Consider the following 23607-nt stretch of genomic DNA (forward strand, 5'->3'; position numbering starts at 1 on the left):
CGGTCCCTATTATACTATTTCTGCTGTGGTGAAATTGATGCCACTTCTGTGGTGTCTGCCAGGTTTTTTTTGGATATGTGAATTCCCTTGGTTGGGTGTCCATCTGTTGGATTGGGTGTAGTGGAAGACCTGTCAGTCCCTCTTGTACTATCTATACTGTAGTTTAATTGATGCCACTTTTGCGTTGTCTGCCTGTTTTTTTTGGAAATGTGAATACCCCTGGTTGGGTGTCCATCTGCTGGATTGGGTGCAGTGGAAGACATGTCATTCCCTATTATACTATTTCTACTGTTGTGAAATTGATGCCACTTCTGTGATGTAAGGCCCTTGTTTGTTTTGTGAACAATCCTTGTTGGATGTCCATATGCTAGGATTGGGCATAATGGAAGACCTGTAAGTCCCTAATATACTATTTCTACTGTGGTGAAATTGATGTTGCTTCTGTGGTGTCAGGCCCTCATTTGTTTAAATGTGAACACTCCTGGTTGGGTGTCCGTCTGCTGGATTGGGTGTAGTGGATGTCACGTTCGCGCTCAGACTGGTTGGCGCGGGCATGCGGGGGTGTGGCCCCACTGGACCACAGACCAGACTTCCCTGGAAGGGGCATAACTAAGTAGCTTCCTTGGTATTTGCTGGAGCCTCTGATGGTGATGTCAGACTTGTGTGGCAGGAAGCTACCAGGTACCACTCCAGGGTGATGTCTGGCTGTGGCTGCTGATCCCACCGGAGAACGGAACATAGACAGGCAAGCGGGCACGGCTGGCACTCTGAAGACAGGTGGGCACGGCTGGGACACAGGCAGGCAGACCGGTACAACAGAGACACTGGCAGGCAGGCGGGCACGGCTGGCTCTCTGGTAAGCAAGCAGGTACAGCTGGCTCTCTGGCTGGACAGGCGGACAAGGCAGGTACACTGGAAGAACCGGTAGGGACCGGTCTGCAGGCAGGTATGTAAAACGGGTAAGAACCTGTTCAGACAGGAGGACTTAAGAATAGGTAGAGAAAGACCGCAAGAGCGGATGCAGAGCGAACGCACAGGAGCTAGAGCACAGAACATAAATGCAGGAGGCGGAGCCAAGAGCAGGAGGTGGAGCCAACAGCAGGAGGCGGGGCCACGTGCAGAAACACAGGAGGCTGAGCCAAGAGCGGGAGAAGTAGAACCGCAAGGAGCGGAGCCAGGTAGAACCATAATAAGCAGGGCTGCAGAGCGAGAGCTGAGTGGAGCCGCAGAGCAGGGCCACAGAGTGCAGAGCTTAGAGCAGAGCAAAGTCTGAGTACAGAGCAAAGTGCAGAGCAAAGCTACAGAGAGCAGAGCTGAGAACAAAGCCACAGAGTGCAGAGTTGAGAGCAGAGTAAACCTCAGAGTGCAGAGCAAGATCACAGAATGCAGAGCAAGGAGCAAAGCAAGGTCACAGAGAGCAGAGCCGAAAGCAGAGCAAAGCAAGACACAGAGTACGCACAGCAGGGAAAGGAAACCAAGGCAGGGATATAAATGCACACAGGAACAGGCCTAGGCTAAGACAAAGTCAGGAACAGAACAAGGCACAGAGACATAGACACAAGCCAGGGTACGACGCCCCTATGGGTGGCAAACATAGGCCAGGGTACGAAGCCCCGCTGGGTGGCTACACAAGGACATAGGCCAGGGTACTAAGCCCCACTGGGTGGCTACACAGGACACAGACCAGGGTACAATGCCCCCCTAGGTGGCATACACGAGAGTAAATGAGACAGGGCCTGGCACCTCAGCAGCTAAGAACTGACTGAGAGAGTACGTTGCATAAGCCAACAATGGGTGGGGATCTCTTAAATACAGGAAGCCTCATGGCAATTGGCCGGGGACACCTTAGCAAGTTTCACACAGACACAGGAGTTGCTGGCGCCGCCCCCCTATGCACACAGACAGAGCATGCACAGAGCAAACAGCAGACATGAGGCACACAGCATGGAGCTGGCAGCAGAAAGAAGTCACAACAAGGCCCAGAGAAGTAAGTGAGTTTGAGTGTAATGCAGGTGGGGGATGGGAGGCCATGCAGGGATGCCAGCAGGCTTGTTACAGTGGAATACCTGTCGGTCCCTATTATACTATTCCTACTGTGGTGAAATTGATGCCACTTTGGTAGTGTCTGCCACTAATTTTTGAAATTGTGTAGATTCCTGGTTGGGTCTCCTTCATGCGTGTTGTCTGTATCAGAAGGCCTCCGTGATCATCAGGCCTCCACTTCCTTGGACTCAACTACCCGTGTTACTATCCTTAAATTTTTCTGACAATGGTTGTCTACGAAACTGATATTTGTGCCATCTGAGTGTGGCTCAGCATGAAAGCAGTTAGAGGTGTTACCTGTGGTATCAGGGCTCTCAGCAAAGGAGGCCTACACCCATCTCTCACCCACGTTGTCTTACTTTGACGTTCAATTGAAAGCTGTAAATGCTGTACCAGACCCTGATACCTAATGCCTGGCTAATTGCTGCAGTGATATGCTACAATTTGCACTGTGGGTGAATTGAAGCCATTTTTCTGGTGTCTGTCCCTCATTTGATGTGTTTTGGCAGCATTTGGGGCGGTTATAAGGTTTTGTGCATGCGTTTGTTTTTGCCTCCCATTGCCATGAATGCTATGTTCGGCAAATATTCAACGAAATTAATCGGATAATATTGTAAATTTGGCAATCGTAATCTTAACTGAACATTGAAATATTCGCTTATCTCTACTCATAATTTGAGAATCATACAGACAGTATTGTATTACCATTATGTTGTTATATTGTGCTGTTTTGCTGCTATGCAATAAGGTTTGCCCTCTCTAGAAGTTTGTCTTTCCTCTCTCCCGGTCGCTCTGATGCAGCTCTGATGTAAGTAACCCCTGCCTTCTTCCCCATACAGTTGAGTTCAAGCTATCTGAGTACATCAAAATGGCAGCTCAAGCGCCCTACGCTTGCAGCTTAATTATGGAGTCAGAATACCCTCTACTCCCAGCCTGGGGTCCACAGCATCGCTCCACTCCTTCCTCCACTACAGCCCCCCTGGAGAGCTACATTCGGATTATAAGATGCATCACCATTTTCCCCAAAAAATATATACCAAGAAGAATCATTTCAGAATATTTTTCACCTATAATCTGTACAGTTCAATTGAAATACAAACTGAAATCTTTTCAGGTGAAAAAAGAAAAATTAACAAAGTAAAATTATGTCATTGCATAAATACACACATCCTAAAATGAATACTTTTTTTAAGTATCCATTGAATTTTTGAGTATGAGTCTATTAACATGGCTCATCTACAACTGACAACCTTTTCCTACAGGAAAGAAATATATCTAGGTAGCGTGTTAGCCAGTAGAAATATATTTAGAATTGAGAGTCCTCAGTGGTTGATACCTTTTAATGGCTAACTGAAAAGATGGTAACAAATTGCAAGCTTTCCAGACTACACAGGTCTCTTCATCAGGCAAAGATGAAGAGACGTATGTAGTCTTGAAAGCTTGCATTTTGTTACCATCTTTTCAGTTAGCCATTAAAAGGTATCAACCACTGAGGACTCTCGATTCTAAATATTTTTCAACCTTTTCCTACTCTTCCTTACAGTAGCACTCCAATTCTATCAGATTGTGAGGACATCTCCTGGGTATAGAGCCCTCTTCAGGTCACCCACAGTCTTTCAATTAGATTTAGGTCTGTTCTCTGGCTGGGCCATTTTAAAACTTTGATATTCTTCTGGTGAGGCCAATCTTTTGTTGATTTGGAGGTATGCCTAAGGTCATTGTCATGCTGAAAGGGAAAGTTTGTCTTCATCTTTAGTTTTTTAGCAGAGACCTGAACGATTTGTTGCAAAATTGACTGATATTTGGAACTGTTCATAGTTGCTTCCATCTTGACAAAACTCCCTATTCCAGCTGCCGAGAAACAACTCCAAAGCATAATGTGGCCACCTCCATGCTTCACTGTGGGTATGAAGTTCTGTTGGTAATGCACAGTCTTAGCATTGCATCAAACACACTTTTTGGAAATATTGTCGAAAAGTTAAAGCTTACTCTCATCAAACTGTAACACATTTTCCCAAATGCTTGTGGCAGATTTCATGCAGGTTTTAGCACAAAAATGCTGGCCTTGAGTGATTTCTTTTTAAGAAAATGCTTCCGTCTTCCCCCCCCCCCTTACCCCACAGCCCAGTTCAATTTTAAGTAATTGTGCCAAAAAGTAAGTAACTTTTTAATGACTGTCTTCACAGTGTTCCATGGTATATCTAATACCTTGGAAACAATTTTGCACCTTTCTCCTGACTGATAACTTTTAACAATGAGATTCCTTTGCTGTATTGTAAGTTGTTTACAGACCATGGCTTTTGCTGTGAAATGCAACTAACAAAATATCTGTACAATCCTACTATAACAGCTCAACTTTCCTTGGGATTAATCATAATCACTGCAAATGATGTAAATGATGGCAGCAGTGTACTGACTACTATTTAGCATGAGATGAAATGTGACTGGATAATTCTGAACACAACCACATCCGTAATTATAAGAGGGTGTTTCCACTTACAAATTATTTTAGTATTGCTATTTTATTTTCCCTTCAATGTTTCTTAATGTATTTGTTTTTCAGCTACTTTCAATGTTTACGTCCTCCTGCCTCCAGGGCTAACTGATTGGTAGGGGTTCCTGGTATCAGATTCCCACCAGTCTGATATTGATTACCTATCCCATAGACAGGTCATCAATATTAGATGCCCTAACAATTCTCTTATCTCTGTATTTCTTCTTGGCTCACCCCCTGATGGCTGTTAACAACCATACAGTAAGTAATATCCGAGAAGGGGCTATTTTGGCACCTTTTCTGTACAGTCCAGTAACATGCAGACATTTTGTTTTTGCCTTATTATTGCCAGAATTATGTGCAAAGGTCAAGTCAGCAGTGGACAGAGCAGGACAGACCAGTAGAATACAAACATTTTCATAAATCCTGTGGTATTAGGGATTTCTAGTATACAAAGCTTATTGCACTTTGAATTTGTACAATCAGAGTGAAAAAAAATAAGATTAGTAGATCCATTTTGCTAATCAGGAAATTTTGCCTGGTATTCAGCTTAATCCACTACTTGTATACTAATGACCTACACACAGGATAGGTCAACAATGTAAGGTTTATGGGGGTCTACACTTGGCCCTCCAAACAATTACCTGTAAGTGACCCCCCAACAATGTATGGAGCTCTCGTGTTCCGCTTCATACACTGTTTACATCAGGCCGCTTGTTGAGGCGGTAGCAGGTGATTGTGGGGGAGCGGCATGTCGGACCTCCTTTGATCTTTATTGATATATCCTAAAGATAAGTCATCAATATAAAAGTAGTAGAAAACCCCTTTAATATCAATTCTTTCCGCCGAACAACATATAAGAGTCCATGTCAGCAGAAACATCACCATCCATTGCAGCCTATATGATTATATAATTTATAATCCTTACTGTATAAAATCAAATTATTTATAATTCTTGGCCTCAGTCGTTAACAATTCCCTTTTCCTGCTCTATAGATATTATTAGAATCTGCAGCTAAAAAAGCCAATCTGGAAATGCTAAGGAAGAGGGTGGGCAGACTAACTGTAATATGAAACAGTGAATAATCCTCTGCTGTCAATGTGACATTCTCACCTTCATTATTTATCTCATGTAATCATATAATAGTCACTGAATGTTTGACATTTAAAAAGTTAAGCACTTCTTATCTGCAACTTTATTAAAACTATTCAAAAATAGAAAACACAGTGACATTTTATGCCATGTTTTGGATGTAATAACTTATGAAGCAACTTCACAGCAGTTTGCTGATCCAAATTACGGTACCAATTTTGTTCCTAAAAACCCCATATCTAATTTCCTGGAAGTTGTTAAAATCCTTCTATATTATTTCAAAACACTCTTTTTCGGTGATTAGTTTGTATCTCCGTTCATACTGCACCCACACACACAAATGATACACCATTTGAAAGGTAAACTTGCCTCCTTCAACAAGAAAATAGTCAAACAAACCACACATCCATGATGTTATCACATAATATATTTTAAACATAAATTTTCATAAAACTGCAGTAAGGAAAAATGACCTGCAGGTGGCACCACACTACCCCAAAGCATACTAATACAAAGCTGAAACAAATCCTAAGATTTGCCTTGGGGTCTTTCCAGTTTGCCGATCTCCTTGCCCAGCCGATTACAGGCAGTTACATATAAAATATTTGCTACATATGTGGAAGTAGAATAAAAGTACAACTTTACCTGTTTAACACCAGCTTTAAAACTGAAGATATAAATTAATGCAGCTTAAAAGGGACTGGACAAGTTCTGAACCATCAGATTTTCCGTATTATTGGACAGTCATAGAAAAGTCTATCTTCCTTCTAAGGTTGCAGCTTATTGGTGACCTGGAGTCACCTCTGGTGCCAAGTAAAAAACTGCAGTGTTGACATAACTCAGACTGTACATTGTTTCCCGATGGGAGAGATTGGTGGAAACAACCTTGCAAAAATTTAAAAAAAAAATCTAACCGTAGGGAAAAAAAGGTAAAATAATCTGCAGAAAAACCTTTTTTTTTTTTTAAGGGATATTCCCAATTATTATACAATGATGTAAATATGCTCAGTTATGGGGTCAATTCTCCTTCATCATTTTTACTGTCTCAGTGGCACTGCTGTACAGGGAGCTGCTCCGTTCACATACATAGGGCAATGTTGCACTTCCCTACACTGCAGATAGATGGCAGTGCTGCTGTGGAGGGGAAAAATGCTGCTGCCCCTGTTCTGATCGGTAAGTAAAATACCATTATGTTTAATGTTGGGGGATCTCCTTTTGGCTGGAGTCACACACATCGTATAAAAAAATCGGTCCGTTTTACACGGACGAAAATCGCAGAAATGTTCCCTGAACAGTGATCCGTATGTCATCCGTGTGCAGTGCGAGGATGCGATTTTCTCACATGCAAGCATGCGACTGACATCCGTATGACATCCATATGGCGCGATTTTCTCGCCGGCTTGCAAAATCGACATATAATGGATCCCTGGGCTCAAATATTCATGAAAACATATATACAGTCTATATATATATATATATATATATATATATATATATATACACAGTACGGACCAAAAGTTTGAACACACCTTCTCATTTAAAGATTTTTCTGTATTTTCATGACTATGAAAATTGTACATTCACACTGAAGGCATCAGAACTATGCCTTAACACATGTGGAATTATATACTTAACAAAAAAGTGTGAAACAACTGAAATTATGTCTTATTTTCTAGGTTCTTCAAAGTAGCCACCTTTTGCTTCGATGACTGCTTTGCACACTCTTGGCATTCTCTTGATGAGTTTCAAAAGATAGTCACCGGAATGGTCTTCCAACAATCTTGAAGGAGTTCCGCAAACTCACTCCAGAAGTTCATTGTGGATCTCTGAATGATCCAATGTTGTCCTAAAGGCCTAATGATGATAAATATAATCCATGGGTGTGTAATCAAGTCTCCGTATAAATGCACCTTCTCTGTGATAGTCTCATGGTTCTGCTTGAAGCACAGAGAGCATCATGAAGACCAAGGAACACAACAGGCAGGTCCGTGATACTGTGGAGAAGTTTAAAGCTGGATTTGGGTACAAAATGATTTCCAAAATTTTAAACATCCCAAGGAGCACTGTGCAAGTGATCATATTGAAATGAAAGGAGTATCATACCACTGCAAATCTACCAAGACCTGGCCGTCCCTCTAATCTTTCATCTCAAACAAGGAGAAGACTGATCAGAGATGCAGCCAAGAGGCAAATGATCACTCTGGATAAACTGCAGAGATCTACAGCTGAGGTGGGACAGTCTGTCCATAGGACAACAATCAGTCGTACACTGCACTAATCTGGCCTTTATGGAAGAGTGGCAAGAAGAAAGCCATTTCTCAAAGATATCCATAAAAAGTGTTGTTAAAAAGTGTGCAACAAGCCACCTGGGAGACACACCAAACATGTGGAAGAAGGTGCTCTGGTCAGATGAAACCAAAATCGAACTTTTTGGCAACAATATGTTTGGCGTAAAGGCAACACAGCTCATCACCCTGAACACACCATCCCCACTGTCAAACATGATGGTGGCAGCATCATGGTTTGGGACTGCTTTTCTTCAGCAGGGACAGGGACGATGGTTCCACTTGTTGTTGATTCTTTACCAAAAATTTACATTTGGTATCTTTATGTTTGAAGCATGATATGTGGGAAAAGGCCGAAAAGTTCCAGGGAGCCAAATACTTTTGCAAGGCACTGTGTGTGTATATATGTATATATATATTTATTTATATATATATATATATATATATATATATATATATATATATATGTCAGTGAGACACATAGCTCTCTGTGTTCATCATCTCATTAAATACATTTACATTTGACCAGCTTGATTTCTCCTGAAATTGCCTGCGCTCTCGACAACCAATGTGCGAAAATTTTGCACTGGCCAACTAGTAATACATATTATTGTTTTATTATTAATTTATCACCATTATTTTTCCCTGTCCCTTTGCTATAGGTACAATTTTATATGTCTGTATAATTTCATTATTATTTGGTCAGATCTTCACATTTATCCATTGTTATTCTAGCTACTAAATACTATACCAATAGAATAAAATAGCAAAAGGAGCAATACTAACCTTTCATATCTGATACCAGTCCTGATACTCAGCTGGTTATTGAGGTCAGCACTGCAGGCAGTGATCGGCTTCAGTGCGCATTTATTAACCCCCGGCAGAGGAGCAGCTCCTCAAGAATTTAGTAGGTGAGTAGAAGTAAATCGGTCTATCTCACATGGTATCTCAACCAAATATCTGCAGTTATTTATTGGTTGAAGTGGTGTGTCAGTCACATGTTGATACAACATCACTGGAGCTGGGTGAACAGAGATCGTCAAGGAACCAGGAAGTGGCATGGGATGGGCAAACAACTGTTCATAGGATATTATTCCCGAACATTGGCATGTGTAAACATGCTACTGATCAGCCAATAAACAAGCAAATCGCTCATTAGTGAACTTTATGTTATTTTTTTTAGCGTAAAACTGGGTGGTTTTGTTTAACAATGTATAACTTTGTCCTTGGTTAATCTCCTTAGTAATTTGATGGTCTTGAAACAGTTCTAATTTACACACCCCCACCAGAAAGTTGAAGTTGATAGGTGTGGTTTAGTTTTTAAGTAGGCCACTGTCCAGGCATGGTAAGAGTAGATCAGTTCAGTCATTCCATGTACATGTACGTGCAATACGCAGGGACGAGCTGACCTTATGTGAAGTGAATCAAGGAGAACCGAGGTTCTGAGGTGCTACCCCTTTGTTAAGTGGAGAAGGCCTCCATGGAGAGCTGGATGCTGATGACCACTGGGGAGTAATTGCCCTGTAGAGTAGAAGAATTAGTAGATGCGTGTCCCTGAATACTTATAACTATGACTGATAACTATCGCCTAGTGCCTATCCTTGGAGGAGAACCGCTTCACCATCCAGAGTGTCCACGGCTGTTTGGAACTTGCCTCTGTTAAACCAGAAAATTTAACAGTCAAGTTTTATTACACTGCAAGGTAAATGTGAGGGTCAACTTTAAATGCTTCCCTGTTCTTCTGAACTTGAGGAAGATGAATACCTCACCCATGGCTACTGCACCGAATAAAGAAACCTCTCAAGATAGCTAGTTTCTGTAAAGTTTAAAAGCTGTCATCAGGATTTACCCCTAGAAAGTAATAGGAGCATTTTATCAGCCTCCTAATACCCTCTTTAATGCTTGTACAGTATTATCTCTAAATGTTAAATGTAAGTGTTTAAAGTGTTTAAGCAATCCCTCTTCTCCTCCCCCTCATTTTCCCTGCACACTGCATTTGTCGTTCTCCCGCTGTGTAGTGACTAGAGTTGAGCAAATTTGTTTGGATCCCCGCTTATTCGGCAACTATAGCACTTGCCGAATAAGCTGCAGAGGGAACCCAGATACCTGGAGCGTGCCGGCTGGTCAGCTGATTGGCGCCGCAGCTGCATGTTTCGCGGCTGTATCACTGTCACAGCACATGCATGGCGAACCCAAAACACAAGCTGTCTTGCATGTGCTGTGCAGTCACACAGCCGCGACACATGCATCTTCGGCGCCAATCAGCTGATCAGCCGGCACGCTCCAGGTATCTGGGGTTCCCTCTGCAGCTTATTCAGTAAGCGCTATAGCTTGCCGGATAAGCGGGGACCTGAACAAATTCGCCCAACTCTAGTAGTGACATTGATTGGCATCGGTCTCTGACTAGTCCGGTGACTGCTGGTAGGGCGAGCAGTGACAATTAGACTTTGTTTTTGAACACTTACATTTAGCGTTTAGGGATGATACAGGCATGATTAGAGAGGGGATTAGAAGGCTCATAAAGTTCTTATGTTATCTTCTAGGGGTAAATCCAAATGACACGTTTCCTTTAAGGCAGGTTCAAGAAGGCCCAGGAGATTGTCTCACTCCTCCAAAAATCTGAGAGGTTTCCCCCTTATTCTGGGAGGCTTATGGATGTTTCAGGAGAGTTTACAAGTATGTTTGTATGCATGTCCAGTGTATGTTCTGGGGCAAGATACATGATTGGTGTATCATGTAATGGACGATGATGTGTATGGGGTGTAGACAACATGTCAGCCCTTTGTGTAAGTATACAATTAATCAATGTCACTTGTGTATTGTGGTGTACTTTTTCCCTGATATGCGTATTGGTACTACATCCCATCCATCAACCTCCCCCCTGGCTAAATGCATTCTTTGTGTGTTTAATGGATGATGCTTTTGTCTGTTGACTTACCGTAAGTGTTTTGCTTAGATCACCTATGTCTCTTTTCTTCTCTTGGTCTCTTCTCTTGCTCATGCACTTGACGCTAATATTTAGTATCACCGTTTGCCTCAACTATTACTTAGACTCAGATAAACCATTTAATATGTTGTTTGAAGTGGATATTTGCACGTGATTGCTATATGATGTGCTCGGTACATATACTTCTCTTCATTAACTGTTGCTCTGTTTTAGATGTAAAAATAAGAAGTTAAATTCTTACCCAGTATTATGATTTAGAATCCAACCCACTGTCCATACAGCGTGAAATACAAGGCCACTAGGCCATCAAAGTGTAAAGTTTAATCCAGTGTTTCTTTAAAATTCAAAGATATTTCTTTATTTCATTACAGTTAAAATTTCCATATACAGACAGTCATGTAGAGTTTGAAATATTTGCAGATTTTAAAGGAAATAAGTACCCAGCTTTTTGTTACCTAATCTGGTAGCAGCATGATGTAGGGACAGACACGTTGGGACAGACACCCTGATTTCAATGATGTGTCACTTACTAGACTGCTTGCTGTAGTTTTAAAAAGGTAGTCCAACCACACACCCCAATACTGATTGGCAGCTTTCTTTGTACACTGTGCATAGGCAGAAATATGCCAATCAGTGGTATGGGCAGGGTTATACAAAGCTCAGCAGTCACAGAATGGATAGATCTGCAGCAGAGAATACAGTTGTTAATCAAAACTGCAGCACCCAGTAAAGTAAGTGATTAATCGCTGGAATCAGGGTGTCTGCCCTTATATCATGCTGCTCTGAGATGGAGTAGTAAAAACCTGGTGACAAAATCCCATTCAAGAAATTCAGGATCATGTGGTGGATTAAAGTTTATATATTGTTCTGTTTTATTTACCATTTTATCTGTGATTTGGAAGTGTTAAAAAAAACATTTTTATTCTTTTGTACTGGCGCAGTGTTTTTTTTTTTAGGTATTTATGTTTCTATAAGTGGTATCAGGACATGAATAAACCACATAGTTTAGGGAATGTTCACTTGAGACCATAAACTGAGTTTTCCATTGAACTGCTTACATATTGTTTATAAGTCAATTATGCTGATCCATGAACCATCCCCAGCAATCTATTTGGGACCAATTTGTGCATCTCAGGTTATTGCTCAGAAGACAATAACTTTACCTGAGTGCATGAGAGACTGACAATCCTGCCCCAGCTGGTATCCACTGAGATATTGAAAGGAATATGGTAATTACATGATGTTTGATAAAATGTGATATTCATTTAAATAAGAGTACTGAACAAATACTTCTCATCCTATGAGAAAACTGGATATTTTGGCAATTCTACCACGTCGCTACAGATACCAATGTTAGAAGTTCTGTATTTTCTGCTATAAATCACATTGGCTATGCTGACTCTGCAGTCTGCACCTCTAAATAAGCACACTGTTCCTCAAGTATAACATCTTGTTGGCTATACCTGTAATATAACATTAGATTTATCTTATCAGTTCAAGCGCTTATCTTTTATCTGCTGCATTATGCTACAGAGCTCTATTATTGGGAGAACACACTACTTTTAATTTTTGGCACAAACTTCTCATACAGACTTGCTTTGCCTTCTCAGTGTCTGTATTTAGTCTCAAGATACCCCTGAAAAAGAACATAAACTACAAAGCTTTAATTTTGAGATTGCAGAAAAACTTGGCACTGCAGCTCTTACTGATATCTATACGTGTATCACTTTCATGGGTACCACTAATAACGAAGGTCAACGTTAACAACAGTAAAAGGCACTTGATTAATATGTTTCCTTTTATTAAATTTTTTTTATTATTTAGCATCGTGATTATGAGACACTCTTACTTTTAGAAAATTAAACTGTTCTGTCCTTTCGACTGCCTCATTAGTCCTTCTGAAAAAGATGTATGGGCATCACCACTGGAGGATGTCCATAAAGCAGTTCCTTCAGCGTGTCATGTTCACCTTGTGTAGTGGATACACTAAGGCCCAGGTCCTGGTGGGTACAAAAACCCCAGACGTTGATGCAGCTGGCAGGTTGCCACGTGGGGAGCGAGGGACGTGGCACACTCAGGAATCTTTTGAGCAGCAGAACAGATAAAGTGCAAGTCAGCAGGGATTGAAGCAGGTTAAACATGGTGTGCACAGAAGGTGGAGTACATCATACTAATCTTTAAACTCAATCCTAAGACACATGAGTGTGTCCTAAAGGGCCTTATGTAAGACTAGGGAAATGAAGTCATAAAACTATGCCAGGTTACCTGCAAAACCAGATGTGGAGTGCAACAGAGAGTAGTGGACAGTGGTGAAGGAAACAGTTCAGGATACCCAGGACAAGTGTGTAACACAGAGTATGTGTAGTCTTTAAGTGCATAGTTCATTTATTTATTGAACATTATTAGGATTTAAACAATGTTGGTGGATGCACTTTGGACCATCCAGTGGCCCTCATTCTATTTGTGAGATACAAACCTCGCCTCACCCCATAACAAAAGCAGATGTAATGGTACCGTCACACTCAGCGACGCTGCAGCGATATAGACAACGAGCAGATCGCTGTAGCGTCGCTGTTTAGGTCGCTGTAGAGACGTCAAACACAGCAACTCCAGAACGATGCAGGAGCGATCCAGTGACGTAACGGCGACTCACTTATCGTTCTCGCTAGTTGTTAGCTCCATGTAAAACGTTGCTGGCGTCGTTGCTTTTGATGTCAAACATGACGAATCACGGCGACCTGACAACCAAATAAAGTTGTGGACTTCTAGCTCCGACCAGCGATGGCACAACGGGATCCAGATCGCTGCTGCGTGTCAAACACAACGAGATCGCTATCCAGGACGCTGCAACGTCACGGATCGTTGGCGTACTCGTTGTAAAGTTGCTGAGTGTGAAGGTACCTTAAAAAGTATGCATGCTCCCCTCTTCATAGCTTGGGAGATAACTGAGCCAATAATTCCATTTGATCAATGGAGAGCCAAATGTACACTTGACAACCCTTTGGAACATAAGATAGGCTTCTGGAACTGGCTTCTGGTGAAGTGCCAGAAGAGTCCACAAATCTCCTAGCCTCTACCAAACCTGCCTGAAACCAGCCATTCTGAGAGGTGCCTTTATTAGTATGGTCAAGATTGCGGAGAAGTGATGCTGGAAATTATTTTGCGTGGGGCGTGGCTTCAGAAAGAGGCTATCACTATGCTCAGAACTTAGCAGAAGATTTTCCCAGATACTTGCCTTCAATTGTGGGCAAGTAAAAGCGTGCAATTCATTGTATTACCTTTGTTAAAGACATGGTTAATTTATGTTCTATTCATTAATATGAAGAAAATAGTCTTATGCAAGAATGACCACATTCTTATGTCCTGATGTTCTACTCAGAATTCCCAGAAACGGTCAAGGATAAGTTGTTTATTCCAAAGTTCATCTTGATATAGGATGACAGCCTAAATCCTGAGGATTCAGCCCAATTCTTTCTGGGAACTTCAACTTTTGAACAGGGTCATTCTGACATATGGAAAGTTCTCACACATTCCTAACGTAATCCAGCTTGTGTCCCAGGATGTGTGTTGACAAGTAATTGTATACCTCGTATTTCTGCCAAACCATTATGTAATACCTCTATTTCCTTTGATCTTATCCTATAAAAGATAACCATATCCAATAATAAACAGAGATTATTCGGACAGACAAAAGTGTGCATGTCATTCTGTTTTATTCTTCACTCCTTAGGTACCTTATGTCATGACTCCCGGTTAACACTGCTGTGAGAAACGCTGCACACAGCAGCAAGGGAACTGAACAAAACGCCGGGTTCCAACCAGGTAAAAACAGGACCTGAGACATGCGACAGAGTGGGAAGAGGTCAGGGGCAGAGCAAGATGCCGGGGTGAGAGAAGGGATAAACACAAGAGTTGTCAAACAAGCAAAGATCGGAGCCAGGAGATCACGAAGTACCAAAGAGGAGAGATAGGGGATTGTCTGAAACGAAGCCAGAGGTCAGTAATCCAGAAGAACAAACAAACAGAGTAACACATGGAGAGCAAGGGAAACACTATGCAATCTGGGCACATACTCCAGGAGTCAGGCACACAGACTAAAACAGAACGTATAGCTGAGAGTGAAACCTAGTTTGGAGTGAGTATAAATACCACTCCCATATTGAAAGAGGCCAACAACATTAACCCTGAGAGAACAGGACATTAACCATGTCCTAACCATGACAGTACCCCTATCTTAATGGGGGGCCACTGGACACCCAGGTCTCTCAGGGTACCTGGCATGAAAAGCCCGCACCAGTCGATCAGCAAGCACAGAACTGGCCGGAACCCATGACCAATCCTCAATGGAATATCCCTTCCAATGTACTAGGTACTGAAGCCTTCGGCGCACCCACCGTGAATTAATGATGCACCCTACCTCATACTCCAGCTGGCTCTCTACCATCACTGGCGGAACATTGCATCAGGAATCTTCTCTAACCATCCTCACAACCTGTGGAAGACATTAGATATTTTGAAGGAGGTGAGCAACTGTAATCTATAGGCCACTGAGTTGATCACCTCTATAATCTTGTATGGACCTATAATCCTGGGGCCCAACTTCACAGAGGGTATCTTAAGTTTGATGTTGGAGGTAGACAACCACTCCTTCTTCCCCACAGTCAGTGTAGGACTAGGACCTGTACCCCTCCTCCTGTCCGCAAAATGTTTTGTACCTCCTCTGAGCTTTGGAGATGCTCCCTGAACCTCCCTCCAAAGAGTTCTTAACTGTTGCACCAAACCCTCGGCACCAGTGCAACCAAAATCGATGCAGAAAAATTCTCCAAACTGCGGAACAAACCCATAATTGACCATGGGTAATACCTCTCACCAGTCCTCCTGTCTGGAAGAGACCAGGCATCTCAAAATTTGTTCCAATGACTGGTTGGTGCATTCAGTCTGTCCAATAGATTTCAGGTGATAAGCAGAAGAGAATGACAACGTAACCCCCAACTTCTTACAAAAAGCTCTCCAAAACCTGGCAACAAATTGCATACCCCTGTCAGAAACCACATTCACAGGTACCCCATGCAACCAAACTATATGCTGAATAAACAAGTGAGATAAGGTTTCAGCAGAAGGTAACGCAGATAACGGCACAAAATAGGCTTGCTTAGAAAACCTATCAACCACTACCCATACTACTGAGTTGCCCTTGGAAGACGGAAGATTAGTGATAAAGTCCATGGACAGGTGTATCCATGGTTTATCCGGAATTGGCAAAGGTACCAATTCCCTGGCCGGCCAGGCCAGAGAGCGCACACCCCACAAGTATTTGCAAACCTTTTGATATCAGTACCCATAGAGGGCCACCAAAAACTCATAGCTACTGCCTCCCCCCCCCGCCCCCCGGGTAGCTGCAATCCCAGGGTGGGCACTCAACACAGAATCATGAAATTCTTGCAGGAGTGTGAGATGGAAATGTTCGGGCACAAACAATGTACCTGGGGGTTTATTCCTGGGAGCTTGTGCTTGCGCTTCTAAAATCTCTCTCTGTAACTCAGATGAGACTTCTGCCACAACAACTCCCAGTTGAAGAATGGAGGAAGGAGGTTCTGGAGGAGACTCAGAATCAAAACTTCGGGATAAGGTATCCGCCTTTATGTTTTTAGACCTGGTCAGAACGTAATGGTAAAATGAAACCGAGAAAATAAAAGCACCCACCGAGCCTGTCTGGGGGTCAATCTCTTAGTGGACTCGATATAGGCCAAATTTTTATGATCAGTGATGACCGTAATGGGATGAAAAGCCCCCTCCAGAAAATGCCTCCATTCTTCGAAGGCCAATTTAACCGCCAATAATTCCCTGTTGCCGACATCATAGTTTCTCTCGGCCAAAGATAATTTTCTTGAGAAAAAGGTACAGGGTTTAAGGTTAGTAAGGGTGGAAGGACCCTGAGACAACACTGCTCCCACCCCCACATCCGAAGCGTCAACCTCCACAATAAAAGGTCTTGACGGATCGGGTTGTATCAACACTGGTGCTGAAGTAAAACATTTTTTTCAGTGTCTGGGAGGAATTTTTTGCTGCCACGGATCAATTTTTTACATCAGACCCTTTGAGAGTGAGGCCCATCAAGGGTTTCATCACCTGGCTCCTGGGACTAAAGCAATAGCACAATTACAGTGTCGATGTGGTGGAAGCGCCTCAGCCTCGCTTTCGGAAAACATGTCTTTGAAGTCTTTCAGGTATTCCAGAATACCCTCCAGACTGACAGACGACAAAGATACAGACTTTGCCGGGTTAACAAAGGTCCCAGGTTACAACACAGACCATTACCCTTACATCCTCATTGAGTGATCTCGGCCACCACCCAATCAATGACAGGATTGTGGCAATGAAGCCAAGGCATTCCCAGTACCAGTCCTGCGGGCAGATTATTCATAACAAAACAACTTAATTTTTCCATGTAAGTGCAACCCACTTTCAGAGAAAAGACATCAGTCCTGAAAGAAATTCCATCCCGGGTAAGAGGGGATGAATCAACAGCCACAATCTTAACAGGGTCTTTCAGCCTGACTGTCCCTATCTTACTACGAGTCACAACTTAGGCATCAATCAAATTAATGGAAGAACCGCAGTCAACAAAGGCGGTGGCCACCACAGGACCGCCAGCAAGTTCCAATTCCACTTGTAGCACAATTTTTGCAAGTGAGAAAAAATGTACTTCGGAGTCTGGACAACCTCCTCGATTGTTGCCCAGACTCAGTCGTTTCTCTGACGGTTTCACAGAAGAAGGGCAGGAGGGGCAGTTCCTTTTCCAATATCCAGAGGATCCACAATAAAAGCATAGTTGGTTGTCTCTACGGTGCCTTCTCTCTTTCTCCATAACCGAGACTGACCCAATCTCCATGGGCTCAGATACAGGTGCTGCTTCACACAATTTGGAGAACAAGGAAGTCTCTTGTTGCATCACTCCTCTAGCACGCAGTCTCTGGTCCATTTGGACCGCCTGTGTCATGGCGTCCTTCAGGGTATCAGGAGGAGGATGAAGTGCCAGAGCGTCCTTCAAACAGTCAGACAGACCCTTGCGGAACAACCCCTTCTGGGCTGCGTCTTTCCAAGAAACTTCGGCTGCCCAACACCTAAACTCTGAGCATAAGCAATCAGTGAAGTGCCTCCCCTGTGTCACACTCATCACCATATCCTCTGTCAGACGCACTCTATCAAGCTCATCATAAATATGCCCCACAGCCTCAAAGAACAGGTTCACAGACATGCGTTCAGGAGCAGAGGAAGAGAAAGAGAAAGCCCATGCATATGGAGCTCCCCTTAGCAAGGACATAACCACCCCCAACCTCTGCCTTTCATTTCCAGAGGCCCGTGGATTCAACTCAAAAAATAACTTGCTTTCCTCCTTAAAGACCCTAAACAATTTTTTATAACCGGAAACGCTATCGTGTAACTTTACCGGTGGTTTGTGGTCCGCTAGGTATACATCAGTGGGGCCCCCTGTCCCGGAACCCCAACGGAGCAGACATATGTAAAGCACCTGGCTGCCACATCTCTCTGCACCTGTTGTTGCAATAGGACCAGGGCTTGCTGCTCCATGGACAGCTTCTGCATAAGCTGGGAGAGTTCATTAATCTGCCCCGTGAGAGTCCGTACCTGATCCATGGCATACCAACACTCCCCAACAGGGAAAAGACTGTATGGTCAGCTATAATGTCATGACTCCCGGGTAACACTGCTGTGAGAAACACTGCACACAGCAGCAAGGGAACTGAACAAAACGCTGGGTTTCCAGCCAGGTACAAACAGGACCTGAGACATGTGGCAGAGTGGGAAGAGGTTGGGCAGAGCCAGACGCCAGGGTGCAGAGAAGGGATAAACACAAAAGAGTTGTCAAACAAGCAAAGATCGGAGCCAGGACATCACGAAGTACCAAAGGGGGGAGACAGGGGATTGTCTGAAGCAAAGCCAGAGGTCAGTAACCCAAAAGGACAAACAGAGTAATGCATGGAGAGCAAGAGAAACACTATGCAAACCGGGCACACACTCCAGGGGTCAAGCACACAGACTGAAACAGAACATACAACTGACAGTGAAACCTAGTTTGGAGTGAATATAAATACCCCTCCCATATTGAAAGAGAGGCCAACAACATTAACCCTGAGAGAACAGGACATTAACCATGTCCTAACCATGATACCTTAGCTAAAACAATATCTGAGGCTGGACCATAAGAGAAGGAATCCAGTCGCTGACACATTGGACTAGGGGTCACATACCCTATTGCACCAGCTTCTCGCAGAATAACCGAGTACATGCCAAACCGTCCAATATCTGCCTTCAATTGTGGGTAAGTACTGCCACAGGAATGCATTGTCATTTGGGGAGGATGTAGAATCCAAGAACAAAGCAGTGTACTAACCATAAAAATGGGTAGCCATGGCTAGAAAATGCCTTATATCAAAATTTTGAAAAATATCTGTCCGTCTGAAAACCATACTCTAGGCCTGAACCCTTTTCTAGCCTGTAGGTTGGGCTTTGTGCAGTTTCCATCTACCATGTATAGTAATCAACTTACGATACTTCTTTCTATGCAAAAACTGTGGCAACAGATGACCTGCTTTTCTGACTAGTTGTAATTTTAACAATGGAAGAAGTTGATAGAGGATAGCTGATTTTGTAGGCCAACTAGGGCTTCAAAATTGTGAAGGATCTGGAGCATTTCCCCTTTATGCCCTTACTACAATCCAGCTTTGAACATTATCAATGGTACAGTTAATCAATATTAAGTATGTGGAGTGCAACAACTCTGCTGGCATCACTACAAGGCCTCCCATCCCTCACACACCTTCTTACTCACTGCTCCATATCTAAGTATATTAGAATAACTAACAAAAAACACCTGCAAAGGCTTCCTAAGCATTTAAATAGGTCCCTTATTCTGTTTCAGAAGGCTACACAATCATAGGGAAGACTGCTGACTTGACACATGTCCAGAAGGCAGTTATTGGCACACTCCACAAGGAGGGTAAGCCACAAAAGGTAATTACTAAAGAAGCTGGCTCTTCAGAGTGCTGTATCCAAGCATATTAATGAAAAGTTGAGTGGAAGGAAAAAGTGTAATAGAAAAAAGAGCACAAGCAACCAGATAACCGCAGCCTTGAAAGGATTGTTAAGAAAAGGCCATTCAAAAATTTGGGGGAGATTCACAAGGAGTGGACTGCTGCTGGAGTGACTGCTTCAAGAGCCACCACACACAGGCATTTCCAGGCCATAGGTTACAAGTGTTGCATTCCTTGTGTCAAGCCATTCACGACCAATAGACAGCGACAGATGCGTCTTACCTGGGCGAAGGAGAAAAATAATTTGACTGTTACTCAGTGGTCCAAGGTGTTGTTTTCAGATGAAAGTACATTTTGCATTTCTTTTGGAAATCAAGGTCCCAGAGTCTGGAGGAAGAGTGGAGAGGCACACAATCCAAGCTGCTTGAGGTCTAGTGTGAAGTTTCCTCAATCAGTGATGGTTTGGGGAGCCATGTCATCTGCTGGTGTAGGTCCACTGTGTTTTATCAAAACCAAAGTCAGTGCAGCTGTCTACCAGGATATTTTAGAGCACTTCATGCTTTCCTCTGCCGACAAGCTTTTTGGAGATGGAAATTTCATTCTCCAGCTGGACTTGGCACCTGTCCACACTGCCAAAAGTACCAATACCTGGTTTAAAAACAACAGTTTCACTGTGCATGATTGGCCAGCAAACTCGCCTGACCTTAAACCCATAGAGAATCTATGGGGTATTGTCAAGAGAAAGAGGCAGACTACCTGAAGGCTGCTATCAAAGCAACCTGGGCTTCCATAGCACCTCAGCAATGCCACCAGCTGATCACCTCCATGCCCAATTGATGCAGTAATTGATGTAAAAGGAGCCCCAACCAAGTATTGAGTGCATTTACTGAACATACATTTCAGTAGGCCAATATTTCAGATCTTAAAATAATTTTAAAACTGGTGTTATAAAGTATTCTAATTTACTGAGATAATGACTTTTTGGTTTTCATTGGCTGTGAACAATAATCATCAACATTAACAGAAATAAACACTTGAAATAGATCACTCTGTTTGTAATGACTCTATATAATATATGAGTTTCACTTTTTGTACTGAAGAACTGAAATAAATTAACTTTTTGATGATATTCTACTTTTGTAAGAAGCACCTGTATATAGTGTATAGTGTACAAGTAAAACAATGTCTCAACAATGACATCTCTAGTTGAAGTCCTTCATCTTCACTTTTTTCTTCATCCAGCGCAGACTGCAATCACTTCTTCCAGCCAGGACCCGTCTAGAGCACCACTTCCAGAGCACAATCCCCAATTTTTGCAACACACCATATGAAGAAAAAAAAGCAACATAGTGTCACCCTGCACAGTAACAGGACCTCTCCCCATCACTGAAAACAGTATCCTGAAAAATAAAATACATCACAGGAGTAATAATATCCCTTAATTCGTCCCTACAGTGATAATGTCCCATATCCTGGCTCTCTTGTGTCTCATTCCTGGCCCCATATGTTCTCCTATTTTGCCTCATATGTTCTCCCATTCTGAACCCATATGTTCTCTCATCCTGCCCCCATGTGTTTCCACTCTGCCGCATATTTCTCCACTCTGCCCCATATATTCTCCCTTCCTGCCCCATATCTTCTCCCATACTGCCCCATATGTTCTCCCATCCTGCCCCATATGATCTCCTAACCTGCCCCATATGTTCTCCCATCTTGCCCCATGTGTTTCCATCCTGCCTCATATGTTCTCCCATCCCCCCCATATGTTCCCCATCCTGTCCCATGTGTATCCATCCTGCCTCATATGATCTCCCATCATGCCCCATGTGTCTCCATCCCATCCCATGTGATCTCCTATTCGGCCTCATGTTCTCCATCCTGACCCATATGTTCTCCCATCCTGCTCTCGTGTGTCTCCAACCTGTGTCATGTGTCTCCATCCTGCTCCATATGACCTCCATCCTGCTCCATATCATCTCCATCCTGTCCCAATATTGTGGTTTTCAGTGCAAAAATGTTTTTTAAAGTTTCTCCTTACCTGTCTGCAGACCGGCAGCATCCTCTTCCTCATCCATTTGATGAGCAGTGACGCCATATGCCAACGATGTGCGTGCCACCAGCAATACTGCTGACAATCTCTGGCATCAGCATTTACAGTGAGTAACACAGGGGTGTGCTGTTATAATCTCCCATCACCCCCATTGCATGCCCATTAGTTGCAACGGCTGCTGGTGTGGGGCCTGCTCCAGATCTGCATGCCTGCCATGACGGTACCTCTATGAAGACCAGCCTTCGGAGACCGTGATTTTTTTTACCATACATTGCAATAATAGATAAACATCTTGAATAAATAATACAAATATAAACATATTTGGTCAGGTCTGCCAAAACAAAGCTAATTAACCAGATTTATAAACAGCATAACTAGGGAAAAAAATGAAAAAATACCAGAATTGTGTTTTTTCCATCGCCACAACACTGCAAGAGAATGCAATAAGAAGAGATCAAATCACTATAATTACCCCAAAATGACATAAAAAAAGTCATCTTATCAGCAGAGGCAATTTTATGATGACAGGTAACACCACTATACAAAGCTGATAACCCAGGATTCATTGATCACAATAGGGGATGTCACAGATGATTTTGCTCATTCTCCCTTCACAATGACCTTTGCACATGCTCATTAGATACTTCAATACATCTATTCTTTGTGGTAATGTACATGTATTATTTCCTGAAACAACAGGAAGTTAGAGACTAAAAAGCCCCGGTGGTCAGTGCGAGAAATATAAGATTACTAGTTTAGTTTCTGAATCGGAGAGTGCACATTCCAGGCCAGTGGCACAATGATCCATCTGATTCCAAACTTTCAATCCAACAGTAGCACACTGCCCCCTGGCAATCAGGAGGCTGGGGAGCAGAGCCTTCCCGCTTTAGAAAAAGAGAAAACCACTTTAAATCTGATAACCAGCTGCTAATAATAAGCTTCATATGAAACTACTAAAGGTACCTTCACACTCAGCGACGCTGCAGTGATACCGACAACGATGTCGATCGCTGCAGCGTCGCTGTTTGGTCGCTGGAGAGCTGTCACACAGACAGCTCTCCAGCGATCAACGATCCCGAGGTCCCCGGTAACCAGGGTAAACATCGGGTTACTAAGCGCAGGGCCGCGCTTAGTAACCCGATGTTTACCATGGTTACCAGCGTAAACGTTATAAAAACAAACACTACATACTTACCTTCAGCTGTCTGTCCTCCGGCGCTCTGCTTTCCTCTGCACTGTCAGCGCCGGTCAGCCGGAAAGCAGAGTGGTGACGTCACCGCTGTGCTTTCCGGCTGGCCGGCGCTGACACAGGATGCAGGAGGAGTGCAGAGAAGCAGAGCGCCGGGGACATACAGCTGAAGGTAAGTATGTACTGTTTGTTTTTTTAACGTTTACGTTGGTAACCATGGTAAACATTGGGTTACTAAGCGCGGCCCTGCGCTAAGTAACCCGATGTTTACCCTGGTTACCAGTGAAGACATCGCTGAATCGGCGTCACACACACTGATCCAGCGATGTCTGCAGGGAGTCCAGCGACGAAATAAAGTCCTGGACTTTCCTCAGCGACCAACGATCTCCCAGCAGGGGCCTGATCGTTGGTCGCTGTCACACATAACGATTTCCTTAACGATATCGTTCCTAC

This window comes from Ranitomeya imitator, chromosome 3 (genome assembly GCF_032444005.1).
Source record: "Ranitomeya imitator isolate aRanImi1 chromosome 3, aRanImi1.pri, whole genome shotgun sequence".
Lineage (NCBI taxonomy): Eukaryota > Metazoa > Chordata > Amphibia > Anura > Dendrobatidae > Ranitomeya > Ranitomeya imitator.